The sequence below is a fragment of the Castor canadensis genome, chromosome 17 (assembly GCF_047511655.1).
Source record: "Castor canadensis chromosome 17, mCasCan1.hap1v2, whole genome shotgun sequence".
NCBI lineage: Eukaryota > Metazoa > Chordata > Mammalia > Rodentia > Castoridae > Castor > Castor canadensis.
Genome location: NC_133402.1, coordinates 47935304 through 47954236, shown reverse-complemented (window position 1 = coordinate 47954236; position 18933 = coordinate 47935304). Strand labels below are relative to the sequence as shown.

The 18933-nt window shown below is 42.7% G+C and overlaps 1 protein-coding gene across 3 annotated transcripts in view; it reads left to right on the top strand.

Annotated features, from left to right (window-relative positions):
• Nucleotides 1-6987: 6987 nt before the first annotated feature.
• Scap (SREBF chaperone) overlaps nucleotides 6988-18933 on the top strand; it is a 68857-nt gene continuing 56911 nt past the window's right edge. For 2 of the 3 annotated variants that reach the window (XM_074059598.1, XM_020163388.2), the window contains exon 1: nucleotides 6988-7144. The gene's annotated coding sequence lies outside the window, so the exon portion shown is untranslated. Of the gene's footprint in view, nucleotides 7226-18933 lie in introns of all 3 variants that reach the window. The other variant, XM_074059597.1, reaches the window with a different exon arrangement.

The following is an 18933-nucleotide window of genomic DNA, read 5'->3' as shown; positions in this document are numbered from 1 at the left end:
AAAAAAGAATTTTATGTGTTACAGGGGCATGGCTCAAGTGGTAGAACACCTGCCTGGCATGTGAAAGATCCTGAATTCAAACCCCAGTGTACTCTCCCAAAAAAAAAAAAAAAAAGAATTTTGCATATTATACTTATTGGGGTGGGGACAAGTACATGTTTCTTTAGAATACTGACCAAATAGGTTACTTGTAGAGTTCATGGAACTGATGTTCTAATGGTGGAGACAGTCAACAAAACTGAGAAGAAGTATGTGTAGAATCAGACCAGGAGAAGTGTTAGAAATAAAGCAGGCCAATGAATGATAAGGGCTGATGGAATTTTAGAATCTACACCATGAAGTGGAATTGCTGAATTGATTACAGCAGAACTTGCACACTGTCAGGTTATTGCAGAGTGATGGAGCCAGTTGTAGGTTTTCCCCTATCAACCTTGGGTTTAACATATTTTTTATTGATTTAATAATGATGCAGAGTTGGGTGAAAACAGTCTTGAATTGTAATCATCCTGATCTCAGCCTCCTAAGTAGCTGGGATTACAGATACAAGTCACTGGCTCTGGGTAGTTACCTTTCTTTGTTATATCAGTTTTAGAATTTTTCTCTGAGTTTATTTGTTTTACTGAAAAAATATTTGTAGTCATATATACAATAAGAGATTTGTATCCAGAATATAGAAAGAACTCTTACAACTCAATAATAACACACATAACCCAGTTTAAAAACGGGCAAAGATTTGAATAGACATCTTACTAAAGCAGACATAGAAATGACTAATACACATTTAAAAAGATGCTTATGCCAGGCATGGTTGTGTATACCTATAATCCCAGCATTTAGTGGGCAGGCAGGCAGGAGGATTGCAGGTTCTAGTCCAGCCTGGCTTACATAGTGAGACCCTGTCTTAAAAAGAAAAGACTGGGGATGTGGCTCAGTGATTGAATGCTTGCCTAGCACTCACAAGGAGGCCCTGGGTTCTGTTCCCAGCACTGGGCAAAAAAACACTGAAGATGTTCAACATCACTAGCCATGTGAAATAAAAATTAAACACACAATGAGATTCTACTACATGTCTACTAAAATGACTATGGACAAAAGACTGACAGTAACAAGTGTTGGTAAGGACATGGGTAAGTTAGTGTACTCATACATTGTTGGTGAGAATGTAAAATGGTGCAACCACATTGGCAAACAACTTGACAATTCCTTAAAATGTTAAACATAGACTTATGACCCAGCTATTGGGCTCATTGTATCTACTCAAGAGAAGTGATCATATATGTCTACACAAACACTCCTTTGTTAATGTCTATGTGAATGTTCATAACAGTGTTTATCATAATAACCAAAAAGTGGAAATACTAAATGTCCATCAACTAATGACAAAAATGCAGTGTTACCACTACAGTGCAATATTATTCAACAATAAAAGAGGAATGAAATACTGATATATTCTGTAACACATGTATGCCAGATACAAAAACCCATATATTGTAATTCCATTTAAATGAAATGTCCAGAAAGGGCAAATCTATAAGGGTTTGGAGTAGAGAGACCCTGGGTCTAATCCCCAGTACCACACACAAAAAAAGTGGGCAAATCTGTAGAGACAGACAATAGGTTAGTAGTTCCTTGGGACTTGGAGTGAAAATGGGACGTGACTTCATTAGGTTTCTTGGGATGATGAAAATGTGCTAAAGTGAGATTCTGATGATGCTTCACTATACATTTACTAAGCATTAGTTAATACACTTAAAATGGGTGAATTTTACAGAATTTAAATTATGCCTATCCAGGTTAGGATCCTGACTCTGCCACTTACTTATAGCTCTGCTGTCATACCAAACAGCCCCCAAATCCCAGTAGCTTTAGCAACAAACATTTTTCACTCACGTGTCAGGGTCTTTTGCTACCGAGCTGTTCTACATGGCTTCTCATCCTAGAACCCAGGCTAGGGGAAAGACCAAGAGACTCATTCACACAAGCAATGGGTCTTAAAGCTTCTGCCAGGCCTAGTGTAGGTTATTCTCATTTACACTTTATTGGCCAAGGCTGACAGTGGAGAAGGAATGTGCCCTCACCTGGGATGCACTGCACCAGTCACAAACTAGCTGGCTGGTGTCCTGCTCTACCCAGACAGAAATTGTGGATAGGTGAGGAGCAGCTCCTTGCAGTTACACTGGGCCTTTGGCAAGTGTTTGCAAGTGGAGCCAGTGGATGATAGCCGTTGGGGCAGTTGGCCCAAAGCACTTGACAGGAGGGGGGGTTAGCACAAAGTTCTGGGCTGCAGGGGTGGGCCTGAGGCCTCAAGGGTTACAGCTCTTTTTGCAGGAGGGATCTCTCCACAACCAGTTGGGATCAGCCCATATCAATCAGCAGATGTCACTTTCACTTTGTGAGCTGGGAGGCTGTTGTTGCTGCTGCGTCCTGCCTCTGGTGCCTCAGGCCTGATCTGCCTTCATCAGCCAAGGCTGGCTGCCCTAAAGCCATATGCTTGCCTTCTGCTCATGCCGCCCCCACCACTGCCTTGCTGTTCTTTGTGTTAGGAGCTCAGCTCCTCTACTAATGACAGAGAAGGAGAATCAAAGGTAATCAAGGAAAGCTCTTATTGTACCTGATACTCCAACACCAGAGGGGCAGGAAGCAAAGGAGGTTGTCTCCTGGCTGCTTAAGAGGTGAGAAGTAAGTAGCCAGAAGGGGTTATGACAAGGGTGCTAGAACCAATCACAGCAGTCTCCTCATGCAAATGAAGGATTATATTTGCACCTATCATGGCACAGGCCCTGTCACCCTTGTGCAAGTGAAGGACTGTGTGTGTACCAGTCACAGCTCTTCTGCTGGGCCACCAGGAAGTGCTCCTCCTGTTGCCTGGTGGAAATAGCTACAGAGACATCTAGAGTTCCTCTTGGCTTGTAGTGGTAAAAACAAACACAAAAGAACCTGGTGCAAGAGATTTGCTGAGGCAGTGCCTTCTGGAGCCAGGGTCCTGTTTTGGGTAGGTGCTGGTATGAAGCTGGTCTTGCTGCCTGGCTGGCAAAGGGTCTTAACATCTGTCATTTAGGGAGTTATATTTCCTCAGCTCCCAACATCTCAGCACATTCCAAAAGAGTGCTTACAAGGAAGGCTTATCAGTAAGTGCTTTAGCAGTATTTTAACAGTGGTCTAACCTCTTAATTCCTGTCCCCAAGCTCGAGGGAGAGGTGGGTCCCTACCTTCGTTCCACAGCCAGCTAACAGTGGGCCAGGGGTGTGTCTATGATCCACTTATGGGAAAGGGAGTCTTGAAGTAACTTGACTATAATGACATCATTTGAGTTATTTAACCTCTATAGGCCTCTATTCCCTCATCTACAAGAGGGGAGAGGGCTGGAGGAGTGACTCAGGGGTAGAGTGCCTGCCTAACAAGAGTGAGGCCCTGAGTTCAAACTCAGTACTGCCAAAAAAAAATAAAGCAGGGGCCCGGGGGCGGGGTTGGGGGTGGGAATAGTGTCTATTTGATGGATTGTTGGAATCATTCAGTGGTTTAAGCATTAGTGATACTGTTGTTATGTGGCACACTTGAACTCTGTAAGGCCTTCCTCAAATAGCATCTTCTTGGATATCTACTTTGGTTTCCTGCCAATCAATTACCTTCCCCTCATTGAACTTGGAACCTTGGTGGTAGAAGTTTGGGGGTTTAGGGTTGGGTGGGTCAGCATTTAATACCTTCCCTGCCACTAACCAAGTGTGTGTTTTCAGGTAGGTTGTTAAAGTGCTGGATGCTACAGCTTTTACATCCTTAAAATGGGGTCTACTTTACATGCCTCTAAAGGACAATGAACTAATATATTATAAAGCCTGCCTATGGCAAGCACTGAAGAACTCATAATTGGTTGTTAAACCAGATGTGGTATTGCACACCTGTAATCCTGCTATTCAGGAGGCTGAGACAGAAGTGCTTGGGCTCAGGAATTCAGGGGAATATAGCAAGACTCCTGTCTTTAAAAGAAGAAAAAAGGTGGGCTGCTGGTGGCTCTTGCCTTTAATCCTAGCTACTTGGGAGAGACTCTTGGACTGAGATCAGGAGGATCTTGGTTGGAGGCCAGCCTGGGCAAGTAGTTCTTGAGAACCCATCTTCAAAATAATAGAGTGAAATGGACTGGAGGTGTTGCTAAAGCAGTAGAGCACCTGCTTTGTAGTACTCCAGTTTGAACTCAGGGCCTACCTTGAGCCACTCCACCAACCTCCCCCTGTTTTTTTTTTTTTTTTCTGGTGAAAGATTGGCTGGCTTTGAACCTCGATCCTCCTGATCACTGCCTTTTGATTAGCTAGGATTACAGGTGTGTCATCCGGCACCTGCAAGCACCTGATTTGCAAGTGTGAACTTCTGAGTTCAAATTCCAGTACTGACAAAATGATAATAATAGTAATAATAATAAGTGTTGAGTTTGACTTGACAGTTTGAAATGTTTAATATGTATTTGTACTAATCTTGCTAGTTTTTATCTGTTAAATAAATTTGGTGATATTTTAGCTTAAAAAAAAATAAGTGTTGATAGACGGTTAAAGAAATAGAATTTAGACAAACATGAGATACATTAACAGTTGTAGAATCTAGGGTATATTCATTGTCACTGGCCTTTTGAACTTCTCTGTATGTTTTCATGGTACAATGTTGAGGAAGAAGCCCTAAAATCATGGCCTTTTATTTACTCCACAGAATGGGGTGGGGGGAGGATTCTATAGCAGATTTACCAGAACTCTATAAGCCTCAGTTCCCACAGAGACTTTCAGTGGGAGAACAATCCCTTATGGAGGGATTGTTCACTGTCAAGGCATTGAGGTATTTAGCTAAGTGCTTGTCAGTTTTGGAGAGGGATTGTTCAGATCTCACTGAGCGTGAGTCTCCTTGCAGACATAGGAGTTTGGTGTAGTGGTTGGATGGGGAGTAAGGGGGCAGGGCAGCAATTCCCAAACAGTGTGGCTAAGTCCCTGCTTTGGAGATTTTTAACAGGCTCCTGATCCTTCCTAGAGAGAAGACTGTAGTCCAGTGGGCCTAGGGCTCAGGAAGCCTGATTTAAATTTAAATATTCCCTGGGTTTATGCTGTGACATGAGTTAGGAACACGTTATTTTTAGGATTTTGGTAGAAGAAGAAAGGGATCATAATAGTTTTCAATCAGAAACTTAAAAGACTTCGTAGAGCTCAGTGGTACAGCATTTATTTGCCTAGCATGCTGAAGGCTTTTGTTTTTTTTAAGCTTATAAATTTATTTTATTTTTTTGGCACTGGGGTTAGAACTCAGGTCCTCATACTTGCTAGGCAGGCACTGTACCACTTGAAACACTTTGCCAGCAAGGCTTTGTATTCAATTCCCAGCACTACAAAACAAACAAAAACAACTGGATAGATTTTCTGTTTGCCTAGAGGAAAGAGGCAATGGAGAGAGAGGGAGAATCTGTCACACCCAAGGTTTCTGAGGGGACAGATAATGGTATTTTAAGGGATCAGACTTGGAGAGAGTGATGTAAGGATAGGGAAGGGCAAAGGCAATGCTCTCTACACTGCTCTCTAGTGTTGCTTCCAATTTAAAAATATCAAACAAAAAGATTTCTCTTCCTCCTCCTCTTTCTTCAGTCTCATTATGTAGCCCAGGCTGTTCTTGAACTCATGATCCTCCTGCTTCAGCCTCCTGAGTGAGGGGATTACAGGCACCACACCTGGCTAGGAATTCTTTCTTTATAGAATAAAAATTACCATCTTAATCCAAAGCCCAACCCTGAACACAGGCGTAATCCCAAGGGTCACTTTGAACGGAGGACCATGTCCTTGGTATTGTTTAATTTCACTACCCGACATGTGGGGGTGGGAAGGGAGGCCAGACTGACAACCTTGCAGAGGCACTCCAAGGACTGATGGGAACCCAGCTGAGGGACCTGTCTGACTTTTCCAAAGAAGGCATAGAAAGGTCATAGTGGCTAGAGTGGCCAAAAGGGCCACCTCCCAATTCTGCCTTGCATTGTGACTGTATCTGCACTGTCCGTTGCCCCTGCACTGGTGCCTTTGAGAGCAGAAACAGGGTGTTTTATCCAGGTAGTGCTAGGGGTGAGCCACGGCGAGGTGCGTGGCAGGAGCATTTTTAGAGCAGTAGGGTGGGGGTGAAGCTGGCCCTGATACTCCAAGAGCCAACAACTAGGGCAGCACGGGTGTCGGGAGGTGTGATCAAGGTCTCCTAGCGGGTGGGCCCAAGGACAAGAGCAAAGAACAGGGTTCCGGGTTCAGTCAGTGCTGGGTGGCGGGGACCACCTGTGCTCCTTAGCGTGGACCAGCCTTGCCTTCCCCTTCTGTGAGATCCGCCTCCGTTTTCAGGAAGGACGTGTGCAAACTTCTTAGCTCAAACACTCAACCTAGCTATTGGAATTATATTAACTGTTCCATGCACAAAATGATTGGGGGCCGATCAGCAAACGGAGAATCTCGAACGCCTATAACCCTCCCAACCCGGAGATAACCAGGGACCACATACCACTATCCCTAGACACTTCTTCTTGCATCGTGTTTCTAACAAAAATGGGATCATTCGCGACAGCTCGTTTGGAACCTTCTTTCAAGAATACCTTTCAAAGTCAGGCAGTAGTCACAAGACATCCTTGAAATGGCTGCAGAGAAATTTTAGGCACACAATTCATTCAACCATTTGCTTCTAATTCTTTTTTTCTTTTTTTGCGATGCTGAGGATCAAACCCAGAGTCTCGAGAGAGCCACATCCCCAACCTCGCTTATAATTATTTGCTGTTATAAGACGGGGAACAAGAGAATCTTGTGCTTGTTCTTGGTGACTCTTGGGAACGTGCTGTCCAAAACGGTGGTGCTCTTTCTAGTGCCATCACCACATTCCCTCCGGGTTGGGCGGAAGGCGGCCGCCAGGGGGCAGGCGAGAGCCGCACGTCAGACTGAACTGCGCATGCGCACGCCTTTGGGAGCACGTGTGGAGAGCGGCGGGGCGGGAGGGGAAAGGTAGGAGGTGAGAGGTGAAGGGGCGGGGAGCTGCGCCGGCGCCCTGCAGCCGGGAGGCACAGGGAGGGCACCCAGCCCCGGACCGCGGCCCGAGAGCGCGCACGCTGCTCTCCGCCGTCACTGCCACCGCTCGGGAACTGCCTCCGCCACAGGTACCGTCGCGCGCGTCCCCACCGCGCCTGCCCGCGGGCCCTGGCTTGGGCCTCCCGCCGTGCGTGCCGGGGAGTTCCGGGGTAGGGGGCCGCCGGGGACAGGGGCGCGCGGGCGTGGGCGCTGTCCAGCAGCCTGGGTAGGGGCTAGGCGTGGCGTTTCCACCCTCACCCGGCCGCGCCTCCCGGCCAGGCCAAGCTGAACGTCCCCCGCCGCCGCCCCCCTGCCACCACCGGGGACGGGGTCGCGCCGTTGTGTCTGTGGCGTCTCCGGCTCTGACGCCCCGGGCAGCTTCGCTTCTAGAACCTGCTTTGAGACTGTCTGGGGTTTCCACAGTGCGGGGGACACCATGCTGTCCACTCCAGCCTCTTTCGGTAGATCTGATTTGGAGGCAACACGTAGCTTCTTTGCTGAGTTTGCTTGTCTTCTAGTTTTCTGTATTGCTTAAATGTAAACTTTGCTCACTAATGTTGCTTCTGTTTATTTCTGGGTGATTACTTCAGGTATTTATAGGATTATATTGACGCGAAAGCGCTACACGCAGGGATCAGAGTTGCTTGCATCCCAGAAAGTTGTGCAGATGGAAATGATGAAGGGGGCAGTGAGTCCGGGTGGGGGTGGGGCGGGGCTTACACGACCCTCCTCTAGTCTGGTCACTTACTGCACGACCTTCTAAGGCGGCATTTCCAGCTTGGCGATTAAACTCTGGCAATTTTGTAATAATAATTCTTGACAAGTGAACACAGAAGTTTTCTTTAATGATGGGTGTCTTTGCTTATGCATTGTTTTTGGTTATGCAGTGTCCTTATTGGTGTGCTTGGTGTGCTGTTCAGCGTGCTGTGCTAAAGAGTGAAGCTTTTAATAAAGAGTCAGACTCAGGTATCTGACTCAGGTATGCATTTTAGTGCTCAATGCATGTTAGGTGTTTCTGAGTGATGCCTAACTGAAGACCATGTTTTTAAATGTGTGCTAATATACTTTAAGTTTTAAGTGTTTCATACTTTTGTAGCATTCCCACTGCTCAGATGATGTAAAAAACACAGTATATACAAATATAAGTATCTCCATATTTGTTTATTTATTTATTAGGGATTGAACCCAGGGCGCTTAGACAAGTGCTCTGCCGCTGAACTATATGCTCAGCCCCTTTATTTTATTTTGAGACAGGGTCAAATTGATTGCCCAGTTTGGCCTTGAATTTTCATCTTGCTTTAGCTTTCCCTAATGCCGGGATTACAGGTATGAGGACTGCATCCAGCTTCATATTCATTCTTTTAGTTATAAATTTAAATTGAAAGAATCAGTTTTAATTTATTATGAAGTAGTTTAGTATTCAAATGTGCTCTCTCTTGTTATTGTGGCTAAAAAGAGCACCTCTCTAGAGCCTTTGTAATTGGTTTAAGATACACACTCCGCAATTTAGATTACTGTCCTGAGGTGGTAGAAAGCTTATCCCTAGTTTATAACTAGAAAACAGAGGCATAAAAATTGTCATTTGCCTGAGGTCATATATGAGTAAGTTAACTGCCCAGTTGGGAAAGGAACCATGCCTGCTAGGCTTCAGGACACACGTGTTTATTAACATTTGGTGGTAGACTTTAGGGATGGCGATATCTTGGTATCTAGCAAGACACAGAAATGTGTCTCAGGAACCCCAGAATGACCTAGCTTGATGTGCTGTTTGCTTACTTTCACATGGGTGGCCATTTGCTGATTTCCAGTCTTGGTTTTACTGGCTCTGACAGGTACTGCACATATTGTTTGTGTTACCACTTCCACTGAATGGACGAGAGGATTCCTCATAGAGAAACGGTTCCCAAGGTCACCCAGCTTGTGAATGGCGGATCTGGCCTTCAACCAGGTCTGCCTGACTGCAGCACTGAGCTACTGTCCTTGTAACTTACTACCTTCCTGAGAAAAAACAAGCTTCAGGTGACTTCTGCCACCTAAAGTAATACTTCTGGATAATATTCACTGAGTTTTGTTCTCCAGCACCACAAAAAGTATATTTATTGAGTGCTTATGTTGTCTGGACACTGTGCTAGGTGCTCCAGTATTAGTAACCTAATACTCAGTGAGTCCTTATAATAAGCAGATGAGATGATACTGTTATGGTCTCTTATGAGTGAATTTTGATGAGTTTTTTTCTGTATGTTTGTGTTTGTGTGTGTGTGTCTGTCTGTCTGGTGCTAGGGATCAAACTCAAGGCCTTATACATGCTAGGCAGGTACTCTACAACTGAGTCACATTGCCTGCTTATGAGTGAATTTTAAAGAAGTTACCTGAGCTTGTGTGCACACCTAGGTCTGACAACAGAGTCCACTTGTCTATGCAGCAGGTTGCACCTGCTGCTTCATCATCTTTTCTGTTGCTCCATTGGCAAATTAGAGGTAGTGGAAGGTGGTGTTAGTGGAGGGAGGAAGCCTATTTCACAGACTTGAGTCAGAGATGGTGGAATTGAATGAGATAGGGTCCTTTTGTTTTATCTACATCCTCCACTCTACAGCATATTTTCAGGGTTCATCCATGATGTAGTATTTATTAGAATTTAATTCCTTTCTCAAGCTGAATAATCTGTTGTATATATATCCACATTTTGTTTATCTGTCAGTGGATATTTGGACTGTTTCTGCCTTTTGACCATTGGGAGTAATGCTGTTAGGAACATGAGTGTACAGATATCTGATTCAATTATTTTATTACATTTTCTTCTTTCTTTCTTTTTTTTTTTTTTTGGCAGTACTAGGATTTGAACCCAGACCCTCTCACTTGCTAGTCAGGTGCTCTACCACTTGAGCCACTCCACTAGCCTGAGTGAATTCTTGCTTTCAGTTCTTTGCATTTTTTTTTTTTAATGTCCATTTGGATGTGAGTTGTCCCTCAGTGTTCATGGGGGACTGGTTCCAAGACCTCCTAGGGATACTAAAACTTATGGGTACTCAAGTCTCTTGTTATAAACTGTGATCTAGTCACATCCTTTTTTGTACTTTAAGCCATCTCTAGATTATGTCTAATACCTAATGCAATATAAATGCTATCCAAGCCCTTTGTTTACTTTTGAATTGTGCTTTTGTGTGGGGGGGCATGGTTACGGGAATTGAACCCAGAATTTCCTACTTGCTAGACAAGCACTGTATCACTAGAGCTGTACTCTCAACTCTTTGTTGTTTATTTATTTGTTACGATAGTACTGGGGTTTGAACCAAGGGCCTTATGGAAGCTAGGCAAATACTCTGTTGCTTGAGCCATGCCTCCAGCCCTGTTTATTTTTAAGATAGGACCTTGTTAACTTTTACCTGGGCTGGCCTTGAATTCATGATCTTCCTGTCTCAGTTCCTGAATAGCTGGAATTACAGGCACGCACCATTATGTCTGGCTAAACTGTGTTATTTTTCTGTTGTTTGGTTATAGGAATTCTTTATATATTGTGGACATTAATTCCTTATTAGATAAATAATTTGCAGATATTTTCTCCTATTCTACTGGTTGTCTTTGCACTCTTTGGTGTCCTTTTGATGCACAGGTTTTTAATTTTTATGAAGTTCAGTTTATTTTTCTTTTGTTACCTACTTCTTGTGTCATATCCAAGAAGTCTTTGCCAAATCCAACATTACAAGATTATTCTTTTTTTTTTTTTTTGTGGTACTGGGGTCTGAACTCAGGGCTTACACCTGAGGCACTCCACCAGCCCTTTTTTTGTGATGAGTGTTTTCGAGATAGGGTCTTGCAAACTGTTTGCCCATGCTGGCTTTGAACCATTATCCTCCTGATCTCTGCCTCTGGAGTAGCTAGGATTACAGACATGATCCTCCGGTACCTGGCTCCTTTATTCTTAAAAAAATTTTTTTTTCCAGTTCAATAAATGTTTATTAAGTACTTCTCATGTACACTAGAATTAATAGAATGTATAGTCAGTGTTAAATTAATGCAAGTTATTAATTTAAAAATTGCTGTGTATGATCCATTAGCGGTTGTGTTAAATCTCCAGTAGTTTCAGAATATCTGTTACAGATATCATATCTATTAGTTTTGACAAGAAAAGTAACAATCCTGTACAGCCTGTAATCCCAGCACTGGGGATTAATCCCTGCACTCCTGCTGTGACAGGAGGATCACGAGTTTCAGGCTAGCCTCGATTAAATGGCAAGAGCCTATATCAAAAACAAACTAAAAAGAAAAGAAAATCACGTTGCCTTCAATGTATTATTATAAATAACCATGTTAGAACATGCAATATGATATGTAATAGTAAAGAAGTTATGAGACTAAGACTATCACCTATGATCACATTTAAATCAAAAGCTACTTTGCGTACTTAAGACTTAAAAATTTTTTTTGTGGTACTAGGGCCTCATGGATGCTAGGCACATGCTCTACTGCTGTGTTTTCTTCTAAGGGCTTTATAATTTTTGCTCTTTTTAATTTCTTTGATCCATTTCCAGTTAATTTTTATATATGATGTTACATTAAGAGTCCATCATCACTGTTTGGCATGTTATTGTCAGTTTTCCCATTACCATTTGTTGAAGAGACTGTCCTTTCCCTGTTGAATGGTGTTTGTCAATAATCAGTCATACTTATGAGGATTTATTTCTTGTTTCTAGTTCTCTTTTATTCATTAATTTATATGTCTGTTCTTATACCAACCCAGAAATGCACTGGGTTTTTTTGGTGGTACTGGGGCTTGAACTTAGGGCCTTACTTTGTAGGCAGGTGCTCTACCAATTGAACCACTCCACACCATTTTAGTTACTGTAGCTTGGTATTAAGTTTGGCAAAAGTGTAAGTCCTTCAACGTAGTTCCAAGATTGCTTTTGGTATTTATGGATCTTTGAGATTTCATGTGATTTTTAGGATGGGCTTTTCTATTTCTGCAAAAAAAAATATAGTTGGGATGTTAACAGATGTTGTATCAAATCTGTACATTGCTTTGTGGTGTTGTCATCTTAAGTATATTAAGTCTTCTAATCCATGAACACAGACTTTGTTTCCACTTATACCTTTAATTTCTTTCAGTAATATTTGTAGTTTCACTCTGTTTCTTCTGTCTCCCTTTAAAGACTTCCTAAGTATTTTATTATTTTTGATGTTACTGTAAATGTAAATGGCATTCATTCTTAACTCAGATACTCTTTTTTTTTTGTAGAAGTACTGGAGTTTGAACTCAGGATTTTGTACTTGCTAGACAGGTACTCTACTGCTTGAGCTAAAGCTCCAGCCTTTTTTTCTCTGGTTATTTTTGAGCTAGGATCTCACTTTTTGTCTGGGCCAGTCTAGACTATGATCTTCCTAGTTATGCTTTCTGCAGTAGCTGGGATGACAGGTGTGTGCCAGCACACCCAGCTTTTTCTTTTGTGATGGGATCTCCTGAACTTTTTGCCTGGACTGGCCTTGAACTATAGTCCTCCCAATCTCAGCCTCCTGCATATGGGATGACAGGTATTAGTTATTAAAATGGGAGTCTCAAACTCTTTGCTTGGTTTGGCCTGAAACTGTGATCCTTTGATCTTTGCCTCCCAAGTAGCTAGGATTATAGGCCACCATGCTCAGCTAATATCTACTTAAGAAAAAAAAAAAAAAAGACAGGCGCAGTGGTTCACACCTGTAATTCTAGCTATTTGGGAGACTGAGATTGGGAGAATTGAGATTCCAGGCCAACCTGGCAAATAATTTGTGAGACTCCCATCTACAAATATAACCAGAGCAAAATGGACTGGAGATGTGGCTCAAGTGGTAGAGCGCCTGCCTAGCAAACTCCAGGCCCTGAGTTCAAACCCCAGTCCCACCAAAAAACAACAACAAAAACGCCTCACAGTAATTTAATACATGTTCATTGAGTTCCTCCTATGTGCTAAGTACTAGTCAAAGTGCTGAGAATTGAGCATGATCAAGACTGTGCTCTTGCTTCCAACAAGCTTGTGTCCTGGGGGAATGGGTGACACACAGAATGAGTAAAGAAAATTTCAGTGAAAAGTGATGTGGAAAACATAAAGATGGTTAAAGAACTTAGATCAGGGATCGGCACACCATAGCCCTATGTAAGCATTTGCTATTCCTTTTTCTTTTTTTGAGACACGGTCTTGCAATATAGCCCAGGCTAGCCATGAACTCCCAGTTTTCCTGCCTAAGCCTTATTCTTGTTAATAGTGTAGAAATGAACTGGTAGTGATAGAAGAAGGGTTCTCACTATCACTGGATACTTTGTGACGGGAGAGGTGAGATAGTGCTGTCACGTAAAGACCTGGGAGAGAGCTTTCCCCATAGAGTAGGTGGTGCAGAAACCCAGAGGTGGAATTGAGGCTTGACTTGTTCAAGGGATGGAGTCTGGAGGAGGGTACAAGGGGGAAGGTAGTGGGCCAGATTTTTTAGGGATTGTAGTCTGATGGAAAGTTTGTTTTTTAAGCTGTAATCCTAGCAACTCAGGAGGCAGAGATCAGGAGACTCTTGGTTCAAAGCCAACCCAGGCAAATAGTTTGGGAGACCCCATATCAAAAATATCCAATACAAAAAAGGGCTGGTGGAGTGGCTCAAATAGTAGAGTGCCTGCCTAGTAAGCAAGAGACCCTGAGTTCAAACCCCAGTACCACAAAATAAAAATAAGAAAAGAAAGTAAGTGAGTTTGACTTTTACTTCCAGGATAATGGGGAACCAGTGGAGCGTTTTAAGCAGTGATTTGTGTAGGAAGATGTAGGGATGATGGTGTGAGGCAGGTGAGTAGAGGTCATTACTACTGTTCATCTGACCTGTGATGGGAGAAGCCAGGGAGAAGATGATGGATGGTTAGTTGGGGATCTGACTTAGAGGTGTACCTGTTATAAGCAGCAAATTCAGATGTGGGCTGGTTTCTAGGTTGTCTCCTAAACTTTTGACTTGAGCAGTAAACAGGGTGGCCAGCAGTGTAAGTTCACTGAGATGACTGAGGGAAGAACAGATTTTCTGCAGCAGGGGGGAGGGGGGAAGAAATCAAGAGATTTGGGCTTGGCCAGGCACTGGTGGCTTACACCTGTAATCCTAACTACTGAGGAGGCAGAGATCAGGAGGAGTGTGATTTGAAGCCAATCCAGTCCAGTTCGAGAGATCCTATCTCAAAAAAAAAAAAAAAAAAAAAAATCACAAAAAAGGGTTGGTGAAGTGGCTCAAAGTGTAGGCCCTGAGTTCAAACCCCAGTACCACAAAAAAAAAAAAAAAAGAGTTTTGGTCTTGTTGGTTTTGAGATACTTATTAGACATCTGAGTGGACATGCCAAGTGAATCTGTGAGTATGAATAAGGAGCTTGGGGGAGAGACTAGGGGAGCATCATCAGCAAATAGATGAGACTTGAGCCAGGAGGTTTGATAAGAAGCCCTGGGGAGGAAGGGCAAATAGAGGAAGATGGCTGCCAGGAATAAAGCCTCCAAGGGAAAGAAACAAGGGAGGCTGGGTTGTAGCCTCTAGGAGGTTGGACATCAGGGGTGATGTGATGTCACTGGAGACTAGGAAATAGCATATTATAGATGTTTTCCATTTTGGAGTAGTATCTTCATTGGTTAGCTCTTTCAATGGTTGCCTCAATGGTGTTTGATCTTAAGAGTTGTGACTTGGTCCATAAGGAGTTTTGCAGTCCTTCCTTAAGCAGGCACTTCTTGGATTGAAAAAATGGAGAACTCACTGGGTCCTTAGCTACACAGGTAGGTAGGAGGCAGATGTTGCCAGATGACTTATAGGAAAAACTTGGGTAAGTTATATAGTAAACTTCTTGTTAAAACAAAAAATTAAGACAAAGGTACAGTTTGGGAAGATGAAAAAGATTCATGGTGGTAATGGTTGCACAATGGTGTGAATATATTTAATGATACTGAACTGTACATAAAAAATGGCTAAAATGAGCCAGCCTATGCAGGAGAATTGTGGTTTGAAACCAGCCTGGGCAAATAGTTTTCAAGACCCTATCTTGAAAAGAACCCATCACACACACAAAAAAGGGCTGGTGGAGTGGCTCAAGGTATAGGCCCTGTGTTCAAACCACAGTACTGCAAAAAAAAAAAAAAAAAAAAAAAAAGGCTAACACGGTAGCCATACGTAATTACCACAAAACCAAGATGTATTTTTCACATAGGGTCTCATGTGAACTCAAGGCTTCATACTTGAAAAGTAGGCACTCTACGGCTTGAGCCACACCTCCAGTCCTAAGAGCTCGTGTTTCTTCCTGGAACTGGCCTCAGACCATGATCCTCCTACTTGAGTCTTTGTTTATGGAATTACAGATATGTATCACCATGCCTAGCTTGTTTTTTGAGATGGGGTTTTGCTAATTTTTTTGCCTAGGCTGGCATCAAACTGCAGTCCTCCCAATCTGTCTTCTCAGTATATGGGATTAAAGACATGCATCATCATGCCTTGTTTTGTTTCTTGCTTTAGAATGGATTTTTTCTTTTTTTTTTTTAAACCTAAGAGTATCCTTTATCCCTGTTTCCTTTTACATTTACCCTGCTTCTGCATCTTATCTGCTTTTCACACACTGCCAATATAAAATATATTAGAATTCAAAATCTAAAAATTGAAACTTAAACATAATGTTTAAAACAATGATTCTCTCAGAACATAACTTTTAAGTCCCTTGTAGCTACAGCTTTTTGCTCATGAAGTCCACTTAATTTCCATGTTAGAACGTTAGTACTAATTTAACATTACTGTCTGCAGGACCTGCATTAGTTAAATGACTCCAGGCTTTGTAAAAGAGCCTAAGACACAAGCAGGTAATTCACACCACGGCTAAACAAGCAAACAAAAATATTCACCCTCCTTCATAATCACAGAGTACAAATTATTGTGATTCCATAAAATGTGCTCTTTGGCGGGCACTGGTGGCTCACACCTGTAATCCTAGCTACTCAGGAGGCAGAGATCTGGAGGATCATGGTTCAAAGCCAGCCCAGGCAAATAGTTTGTGACACCCTATCTCGAAAACACCCATCACAAAAAAAATGGGGCTGGTAGAGTGGCTCAAGGTATAGGCCATGAGTTCAAACCCCAGTACTGCCAAAAAAAAAAAAAAAATATGAGCAAAGAATACATTTTTTTTTTCCAGTACTGGGGCTTGAACTCAGGGCCTACACCTTGAGCCACTCTACCAGCCCTTTTTTTGGGTTGAGTGTTTTCGAGATAGGGTGTCTTGAACTATTTGCCCAGGTTGACTTCAAACTGCAATCCTCTCTGCCTCCTGAGTAGCTAGGATTACCAGCACCCAGTTTTGCTCACATTCTTTATTACTGTTGTTATTGTACTGGGGGTACATTGTTACATTTACTAAAGTTGTTACAATATATCATAGTTGAATTCACCCTCTTTGTTCACATTCTTAACAGTGGTCAGTGCAGTCACTTTGTTAGTCCTTTCTGACTAGGTCAGGTAGGAGTAAAAATGGAGGTAGCCTGCACTGTGAAAGAAAATCTTTAATCTATTTGTTGGTGTTTGATTGTGAAGAAGGTTGGCATTGTGTACATGTTTATTTGTGACACCTATCACAATCAATAAATATAATTAGGTCTTCCTCCGATCTAGGTGTTGCCATGCCATCCCATCACTTCTTCCAAAATGTGACAATAATCATTCTCTTGCATTGTTTGTGCTTGAGATTCTTTGAAATCAGCTTTCATTCATTAACTGAAATTCCTTTCTTTTCTCAGTACTGTTGGCCTGATTAAAATTCTTCCTTTTTTTTTAAGAGAAGCAAAGTTTCCTGACCTGAGTATTGGTCCACTTTGCAAAACAATTTTCAAAAAGAACCAAAGAAACACCCCCCAGTCCCCACCTTGAAGTTTCCCCTGAAGAGGTGCATTGTTTGTATCAGTGGTCTAGTTCAGCACCATGAACAGACCTCAGTGACTTTCTGCTCTGGTCCAAATAAGGTGCTGACTACTCTAAGGAACACAAGGTGTTGAGCTATGACCTTTTTTCCTTAAGGGGATTGCAGTCCAAATGAACACAAAGCCGAATGGAAATACAGCTGCAGAAACTCTGAGAAGCTCTGAGAAGAGGGCTGCTGCAATTACAAGAAAGCTGTGTTCATTATTTTTGGATTTTAATTTTTCAGTGTAAGAACTCATTCACATGACACAAAATTCAAAAGCTGTGAGAATACAAGGTAAAGTTTCCCTTCCATCCTGCCCCTGGCTGCAGATTCTCTCCCCAGAGGCAGCGGTGTTACTAGTTCACCAGTTCTCACATGTCCACTCAGGTGTTTTGTGCATAGACAATCAGATACACAGAGAGTTCTTTTTCTTTTTTTAACTTGAAAGTAGCACACTATATTCCCTTCTTTTTTCTGTAAGTGTTTCTTTGTGATTTTTCTTTTTCTTTATTTGTTTTTGTAGTACTGGGGTTTGAACTCGGGGCCTACACCTTAAGCTGCTCCTCCAGCCCTTTTTTTGTGATGGGTTTTTTTGAGATAGGATCTCAAGAACTATTTGCCTGGTCTGGCTTCAAACCACAATCCTCCTGATCTCTGCCTCCTGAGTAGCTAGGATTATAGGTGTGAGCCACTGGTACCCAGCAATTTTTCATTATTAATACAGGAGTGCTGGTCTGGGGATATAGCTCAATGATAGAATGCTTGTGCTAGGCCCTGAGTTCATGATCCCAGCACCAAAAAAAACCAAAAACAAAAATGCACAAAAATTTCCTCATTCATTCATTCATATTCTCCCTCTCTCTCTGGTAGAACTGGGTTTTGAACTCAGGGCTTTGCTCTTGCAAAGCAGGTGCCCTACTACTTGAACCACATCCCCAGTCAATTTTGCTCTGGTTATTTTGGAGATGGGGTCTTTCAAAGTATTTGCCCCACTGACCTTAAACAAAGATCCTCTACATCTCAGCCTCCCAAGTAGCTAGGATTACAGACCTGAGCCGCCAGTGCCCAGCCTCATTCTCTTTTGCATCAGTTCCATTGCTATTCCAGGATGCACCTTGATTTATTTAGTCAAAGCTCTATTGATGGAGTTGTGAGGAGTTTTGAATTGCACTCGTGCATGAGTAACTTGTGGGCATCAAGCCACTCGTGACAAGGGCAGTCGCCAACGGGCGGGAGAGCTGGGTTAGTGAGCATGTGCTTTTGTAATGTGGACAGTTCCTCCCAGACACACTTCCACAGTGATTCTATCCACATAGAATCACTATGTGGATAGTGCTCCAAGCAGCGCATTAGCCCCTCCTTACCAACACTGTGGTGAATGTGGCTTGACAGGTGAAAAATAGTTTCTTTGCGCAGATTTCTCTGTCACTCACACACACGTCCCTTTATACTTCTTAGTTCAACCTATGGAAAGGTTGAAAGAGTAATAAAGTGAACACTCATATTTCTCTGGGTAGGTTTTTTTTTTTTTTCCTATGCTGGGGGTTGAACCTAGAGCCCCATGCATAGTAGGCAAGTTATCTATCACTGAGCCACATCCCCAGCTCTCAGGGGTACTTTTAGTTTGCATCTCTGTGGTTGTGATAAAGTTGGAGGGCCATTAGCATCCATTTATATTTTCTTTTTTGTGAATAAGTGTTCCTATCCTTCACCCATTTTTCTATCTTTGCTGCTCTGGGTTTTTATTTTAATTTTTTTGGTGGCACTGGGGTTTGAACTCGGCCTCATGCTTCCTAGGAAGGCACTCTGTACTACTTGAGCCACTCCACCAGCTCTGTTTTTTTGTGTTATGTATTTTCAAGATAGGTTCTCGTGAACTATTTGCCCAGGCTGGCTTGGAACCAAGATCCTCCTGAGTAGCTGGGATTACAGGCATTACTACCATCGCCTGGCTGCTTTGGT